Raw genomic sequence first — 7532 nt, forward strand, 5'->3', positions numbered from 1 at the left:
ACCTTCAGTCTAATAATGTTGGAAACCATGAGGAAAAAAAACAAACAAACACATGAGAAAAGAGTTATCTTCAAGTATACAGCCTAAATTTATCCAAATATTTGAAATTGAGAACTCTGGTGAGTAGGTTCCAGACACCTGGAACTTCAGTTTTACAGCCCTGATTCTAATTGTGCTGGGAAATTATATTAATCCTTGTTAAGTGGAAAACTTCCTTTTCCTTTGAGCAGCAGTTTTTTGTCCCCTTGCATTTCCAGCCCTGGTTCCCCACGTCCCTTCATTCAAGCAGTGCACAAAATGTGCAGTTTTGTAGTGCTGAAGTCCAGCACCAAACCTGCTGCCCTGAGCCAAGCCCAGTGCTCAAAGGAGGAAGGTAAAAATAAATATGCAGAGCCCTGGTTGGAGAGAAACTGGTGAGGCAGACAATAAACACATAATAAATCCCAAAGCTGTTTGACAAGCTGGAAGAAAGTAAGTTAATGTTCTGTAAAAGGTACACATTTATTGCTGGATTATCATCAGTCTTCTGGATCACAGCACAAAGATTATGGAGAACAAACAGATGTAATTTGGGGAGGCAGTTTGTGTTCCACCCCGTAGTTTATCCTGCTCCTGGTTTTTTGGCCGGGGAATCTGTGCAACCAGGGCAGGTGAAGATTCATGAGTGACCACAGAATGTTGCCATTTCCTTTAAAAGCCATGGAAATTCCGAGGAATTGGAGGAAATTAAATTTCCTAAAAGTCATTTGATTTTTTCTGTTTGCATGTAAAAATACCTCCTGCTGAGGCCTTTCTTAAACAAAGATAAATTTAGAATTATTTGACACAGCTCATGCTGATTTCTGTGGCCATTTTGTTAGAAATCCTTTGTTATTGTTTTTTTAACATGAAACAAAGATATTTCCTTATTTATGGTGGTTTATTGTTTATTTCTCACTTAGGAAATCCTAGGTTTTCTGGCACTTAAACTCCCAGTGCTACAGCTGAAGGCTTGATTTGTTTTACAATGCACTTTAAAGAGACCTTGGTCTTCAAACCAAACTGTACATAACATCTACATAAATACCACCTTTTACCTGCTAAATCAATGAAAATCCTTCTTCAATTGGTTAGAGATGAGCTCTTTTGACCAAAAACCCCTTCAAAATACTGCACATTTCTATTTATCCAGTGAATTTACACTCCTCCCCAGTGGAGACCTGTCCTTGCTCCTTGGCTTTGTCATTCCCTGGAAGACAAGTACATTTAGAATCATGGAATGGTTTGGGTTGGAAGGGACCTTAAAACTCACCCAATCCCACCCCCTGCCCTGGGCAGGGACACTTCCCACTATCCCAGGTTGCTCCAAGCCCTGTCCAAGCTGGACTTTCTGAGCAGCCCTTGGAGCTCAGGGATGGAGGAGGAGCTGGGGAAGAAGGAGTTCTCACTGCTGCTCTCTCTGGATGTCTGCTTCCATCTCCAAACAGGCTCTGGAGGAGATTTCTGCACTTCCCATTGCACATGAAGAACCTGCTTCATCCTGCTGATTCCTGGAAATGCAGCTGGAAGAGGAGACAGGAAGTTTCCCAGGAAAACAGAGCAGCTGTCAGAGGTGATAATTAAAAGAAATCTCCCCCAGAATCTTTTTGCATGAGTGCAGGACCACGTAGACCGTTGTGAAATCATTACCTTAACTCACAATTACTGACCTTTGGTGAGCCTCTTGTGGTGCTGGCTGTTGCCCTGACACTTTTGAGTTATAGAAGGTCACCAATAGTTTATGGAAATAGCTTCTGTAGCCACAATATAGTATTTAGAATTCCTGCTGAACAGGTGGCCTTCACATAGGAGTCAGTTGGGAAGAAAACACTGTTTTTACCAAAAAGTTACAAGGGAACTCCACCTCTTTTCACATCCAGTGTGGCTGGTTTCTTACTATCCAGCTCTAACATTCCTTTCTCATGGAAGGTCTCTCTGCTCAGTTAAATCCCAGCAATCACATTTTCTCCTCTGATGCATTTTTTATTCTGCAGTTTTTATTTTCTGGTGCAAGTCATTACTTTTAAACCACTCATTTGAAAAGTTTTAGGTCTGGTTACATCATAAGTGGTTAATGGGAGGTGATGTTTTAATGCCACTGTTTACCATTTATTCCTGCTGCAATGACATATCTCTGTCTATTTTTTTGCAAGATGGGCAGTTACTGGGGAAAAAAAGTTGCAAATGCAGGACAAACTGACTTGAGAGGGCAATGAAATTCCTCCAGTCATTACTCTTAATTAAACATGACACAAATTAGAGGCAGAGCTCCAGTTACTGCACCTCCTGGGCTAAGTCAGGGAGTTAAACCTTTGCCTGCATTCCCAAAGTTCCAAAGAAATACATAAATTTAAACTAAATATGACAATGTTTTCACCAAGAGGAGTCAGCTGCCTTTATATGGAGAAAGAAATGCTTTTATTTCTCTTGCTTTCCCTGTCCTTTGAAGCCAGTTTTCCCTCATAATGCTCCTCTATGGAACAACTGAACTGGGAAAATAATTTCAACTCTTTTTTTCCCAGCTTTCTCCTGCTCCTCTTTGAAAATGGCATCCCTTAAAACAAAGCCTTTCAGCACAACCTCAAAGGAAGAGACAGGGGGAGGCTGGTTTTAAATCTTTTTTTGAAAGGCAGAGATTTTGAAGCTATTGATTTTTGATGATTTTGTCCTTCATCCCAGGCTTTTTGTCACAGACATCAAACAGGGTGGCTGTGCCTTCTGCTCCTGTTAACTGGAGTCTGGGCAAGTTTCTGTCATCTTCTGAAACCTGCAGAGCAAGAAGGAAAATCAGGATAAAAATTTACCCCAGAATCTTCCGTCCTAAAAACATTAATTTTCAGCCAAATCTTACAGAGAGTTGCAAGAGTTAATATGAGAGGATTCTTAAGGTGTTTTGTATGGAGAATTGCTTCAATTTGTTAGATAATTGTTAAATCCATGAGAAAATACAAGTTAAGCAATATCTCTTTCAATGGGTATTTCGTGAAGAGAAAGTGTCCAAAATAAAATAAATTTGGAAATACTTTCACTGCATATATCTTTTTTTCCTTTCATTAATGGAAAGAATTCAGACCTGAACATAAACTTTTAGTCACAGTTTGATTCTATGAGTATTTTTAAGACCAGGTTGAATGAATATTAATAATAACGAACTCGAAAGTTAACCCCTTTCTTGTGACCAATGGAAATCACCTTATAAAGGAAAGATGTTCCTAATTTATGATGGGGAAACTGAGAAGCAAAGCCTTTCTTGTTGTTCCCTGCAGGCAGTGTGGGGAGTGGGGACACTGCCCTCAGACCTGGGGGTCTCCAGATCCATTCCATGTCCCCCAGGCTTTGAGACTCTCAGGTTTGGGTTTTATAGCATGAACATTTTCCAAAATAATTCAAAATCTGTGCAACTGCCTGCAAGGACAACCTCCCTGGAGCCAGCCAACCACACATCCATCCCTTCCACAAAGGAACATCCACAATTCTGCTCCAGCCCTTTCACCCCTGCAGCAAAGGGGGAAAGGAAAAGACACAAAGGAGGTTGCAAAAAGCTCAGTGACCTGCAACTTTTGATTGTATGCAACCATGGAATGATTTGGGTTGAAAGGGAGCTTAAAGCTCATCCCATTCCACCCCCTGCCATGGGCAGGGACACCTCCCTCTAGCCCAGGTGGCTCCAAGCCCCGTCCAACCTGGCCTTGGACACTTCCAGGGATGGAGGTGCTGTTAACTCCCAATATTTCCTTTCTACTGCAGAGATTTAGTTCTGCCTATAAAAGGTCTCTCTTGCTTCCAAGTCCAAACAGAGAATGAACAAAATCACACCAGAAGATCAGCACAGGGACCGATGGACACCACAGCAGGGCCATGTGGCTGCCAGCACTGCCTTGCAGCAGCTCATCCAAGGGATGCTGCTCTACAGGTAGCAACTGCTTGGGAAGCTGGCAGGATGTACAGAAATGCTTTGAATCCACCCCAACTGGCACAAATAAGGGGAGCACAAAACACCAGCTCAGTGGAATCAGAGCAGAACTGGACTGGAGTGAGAGTGGAGTCAGGATTTCACCATGGAAATAATGAAAGCCAGGCTGGGGATGCTCTGAGTGCAGTGCCCAGAGGATCCATTACTCCCCCAAATGAAGCACCAATTTGGAAGCTCACACAGCCTGAAGAAGAGCAAAGCAATTCTAGAAACTCGGTTTAAACAAGCTCAAATCTGTCCTGTGTGCGGAGCCAATTCCTGCTTACACATTCCTGTGCTGCACAAAGGCAAATAAGAGCAAAATCTGGCCCCAAAATTGCCAACAGCTCTCTGAATACTAACTTAGGCTTTTAAAATATCCAACTACGTACAAAAGCACAGCTCAGATCTGAAAAACAACCAGAACTGGCTTTCAAACGTCTGCACTCTCTTTTCTCTCCCTCCTCCAGGCAGACCATGGATCCTCCATATGGCCAGCGCTGCACCACCAGAGGAATAACTCAGTTTTACCTGTGCTGGTGCCAGGACTCCCCCCCAGCCATGCCCTCTGGCACAGGCTGTGGTGTGGATCCTGGTGTCCTCCATCCAGAAGCTCCTCAGATGTTCAGTAGTTTCCCCGGGAAGCAGCTCCTGGCTTTGGGAGAAGTTTGAAAAATTATGGGGTTTGCCATATCTTGGAAAAGGCTTTTTTAGAGTCATTCCAGGCTGACTAACAGAGCCAAAACAGTCAGGGCCATGTTTGCAGGGCTGGAGTTGCCCTGGAGGAGGCAGTGGCCAGCAGTGGGGAGCACTGCAGGTGGTGGGAGCAGCTCGGGGAGCCCCTGCCAGGCTGGCTCAGGGGGCAGTGCTGGGGTGGGAATGCTGCTGGACACAGGGAGGGCGAGTCAGGGAATCAGAGAACCTCCTGAGCTGGGAGGGACCCACAAGGATCACGAGTCCAACTCCTGGTCCTACCCAGGACACCCCAACAATCCCACCAGGAGCCTGAGACCCTTGTCCAAACAACATCCTAACACCTGGAGTGTCCATCAAACACCACCAGAATTCCTGCAGCTCCCAATCCATTTAACACTGATGCAGTGTGATAAACAACCTTAGGATAGAACAGGGATATCCACAGAGATGTGACCCCTGAGCACCTGCTGTGCACAAACTCTGCATGGAAGTTTGGGCAGGGTGGAACTGGTGGCCTCTCAAACAGGCTCAGAGTGGTTGCATCACTCAGTTACTGAAGTCACTGTAGTCTTGGAGACCTGCTCAATCCCACAATTTATTTTACAACCAGTATAGAATATTTGGCTTTCCACAAGTAACACACGGAGTCCTGCTAAGAACTTGGGGTCACAGTAAAATATTTTACATAGACAAAATGTGTACTGTGCCATTCACATTTTAAAATTCAGAATTTTCATGGGCAAGCCTCATTTTTCAGGGACAACTGCTTCAAAGAAAAAGGTTGGTTTACAGACTTCTAATTTTTTTTTTACTATTATTATTATTGTTATTTTGTACAGGTCTTATCCCTTAGCACTTTGTATCAGCAGTTATTTTAATTAAACTTCCTAAATACTCATTTCATGATTTTCATTAAATTCAATTCTTTCACTGAACCAATGCCAGCTCATGCTTTTAAAAAATTGATGAGCACCAATTTGAGATTTGTACACCAGGCAGGAGCTGTGCAGCAGCCTTAGGATTGTTCAGTCCTAACACAAACACTGACAAAAATTCATTAGCTCATTACAGCAAGCAAAATTTCCAGGAATGTTATCATACAGGATAGTAACCTGCAAGGCAATTAACCTGCAATTAATTACTTGAAAATATAATCACTTGACCACTTGAGAATGGGTTGACTGCTTACTTTGAATATTAAACAAAGAATAATTCTTTGAAGCAGCGTGAGGCAGCTCCAGGAAACCCTTTTAAATAGACACCAGTTCCTCAGACTGGTGTTACTGGGCACGTGGCCCTTCACTGAGACAAGATAAAAATTACTCTTCCCAGTTTCACTGAGAATTCAGGGTCACAGCAGTGCCCACGTGCAGTGTGCTGTGCAAATAAAACCCCAGCCCTGCCCCACTGCTTTGGCATGGGAATGCCAGGATTCCTGTCTGCAGACAGACCTTCGTGGCTGGAGTTAACCCACATATCTTATTCTGTCTCCCTGGCTCTGCACATGTTGCTGCTTATGAGTGAAGGAGCATTGACTTCAGCAGTGAGATAAATTTTAGGGCCCATTTGAAAGCTCTGGAACATGTGCATGATGCACATTAACAAATACATCATATATCTTACCACTATAGCTCTTCTCTCCCTGCTTATTTTGCATTTCATTTTCTTCAGTGAATCAAGTGCAGGCAGAATATTCAATCTCCGGAGCGAGCAAATGTCCTATGGAGTAAAATATACACTTTTAGATGAACTTGTTCTCTCTAGACTAGTTCCTCCATAGGCAAACAAACCACAGGGAAATTCAAATTCCATTTTGGCTGGGATGTGAAGCCCTGAGAAGGGAGCAGGAGGATTCTCCCCGACCTCTGGAGCTCAGGTTTCCTGTGGGTCTGCCGGGCGGGCGGAGGGGAGACATAAATTCTCTGCTCAGACCACTTGGCAGAACTAATCTCTTTTAATCTGCTCTCTTTATGGCACCTCTCTGGGCTGACAGAACCCCGATTTATGGACTGTCAGGAAGGTCCACAAGGCCAATATCTTTCTTCAGGAGTTCACTTCCTTCAGCGGCAGCGAGTGGCGAGGGAGGGAATTCAAACCCAGCATTTCCCCGGCTCAGAGCTGCAGTGTTACTGTTACACCAAAACTGTTATCCTAAAGCAATAAAAACATGCATGTACGTGGCAAAGTAATGACAAACTAGGACACTGCTTGGTTCAAGTGATGCTCATGGCATGGAAAGTTACACGTGGAAGGGCATCTTTTCCCTAGGGAGGTGCTTGTCCCCCAGGACCAGTGACCCTGTGGCAGACCCAGGGACCTGTTCTGCTTCGTTTTCTATAAAACTAATTAGAATTATTCCCATGTGACCTCATTCAGCACCCTCCCCCAATCCAGGGTGAAAGGGAAAGACACATCCCAGGTCTTTGTGGCTGTTTAACTGATTAGTCCCAGGGCTCCAAATTTATTGATTCCTCCCCAGTGTGGTCTCCAGGGAAGAACTGTGGGCTCTTTGTGGAGCAGTTACATTTAGAGACTGAAAAAGAGCCCTTGAAGATTCAGAGGATGAAAATAATTACCTTTGATGCTGAAAATCTGTTTCTTTTTTTCACCAAATCTGGCAATGCCGCACCAAAATAATTAGTTAAGGAAAATATTATTTATATAAAATTAGTACTTAAATGTCTTCAATAAGATATTCATTAGCATAATATTGTGAAGGGAAATAGTTAAATATTAACTGATTTGGCACAAACAGATAAAACCCAACAACTGTCCTGACCTGAAGGGAGCCTACAAGAAAAATGGAGAGAGAAATTTTACAAGAGCGTGGAGAGACAGGACAAGGGGCAAAGGCTTCAAACTGAAG

The 7532-nt window shown here is 43.5% G+C and overlaps 1 long non-coding RNA gene across 1 annotated transcript; it reads right to left on the reverse strand.

Moving 5' to 3' along the window:
- Window positions 1-4522: 4522 nt before the first annotated feature.
- Window positions 4523-7288, reverse strand: LOC108638947. Its single transcript, XR_001920174.1, has 3 exons — window positions 7243-7288; window positions 6290-6385; window positions 4523-4625 (listed from the first exon to the last, which is right to left on the reverse strand). It is a non-coding gene; the product is annotated as an uncharacterized LOC108638947 (long non-coding RNA).
- Between the last annotated feature and the right edge of the window lie 244 nt (window positions 7289-7532).

The sequence above is a fragment of the Manacus vitellinus genome, unplaced genomic scaffold (genome assembly GCF_001715985.3).
Source record: "Manacus vitellinus isolate BGI_N305 unplaced genomic scaffold, ASM171598v3 scaffold_14_pilon, whole genome shotgun sequence".
NCBI classification, from domain to species: domain Eukaryota; kingdom Metazoa; phylum Chordata; class Aves; order Passeriformes; family Pipridae; genus Manacus; species Manacus vitellinus.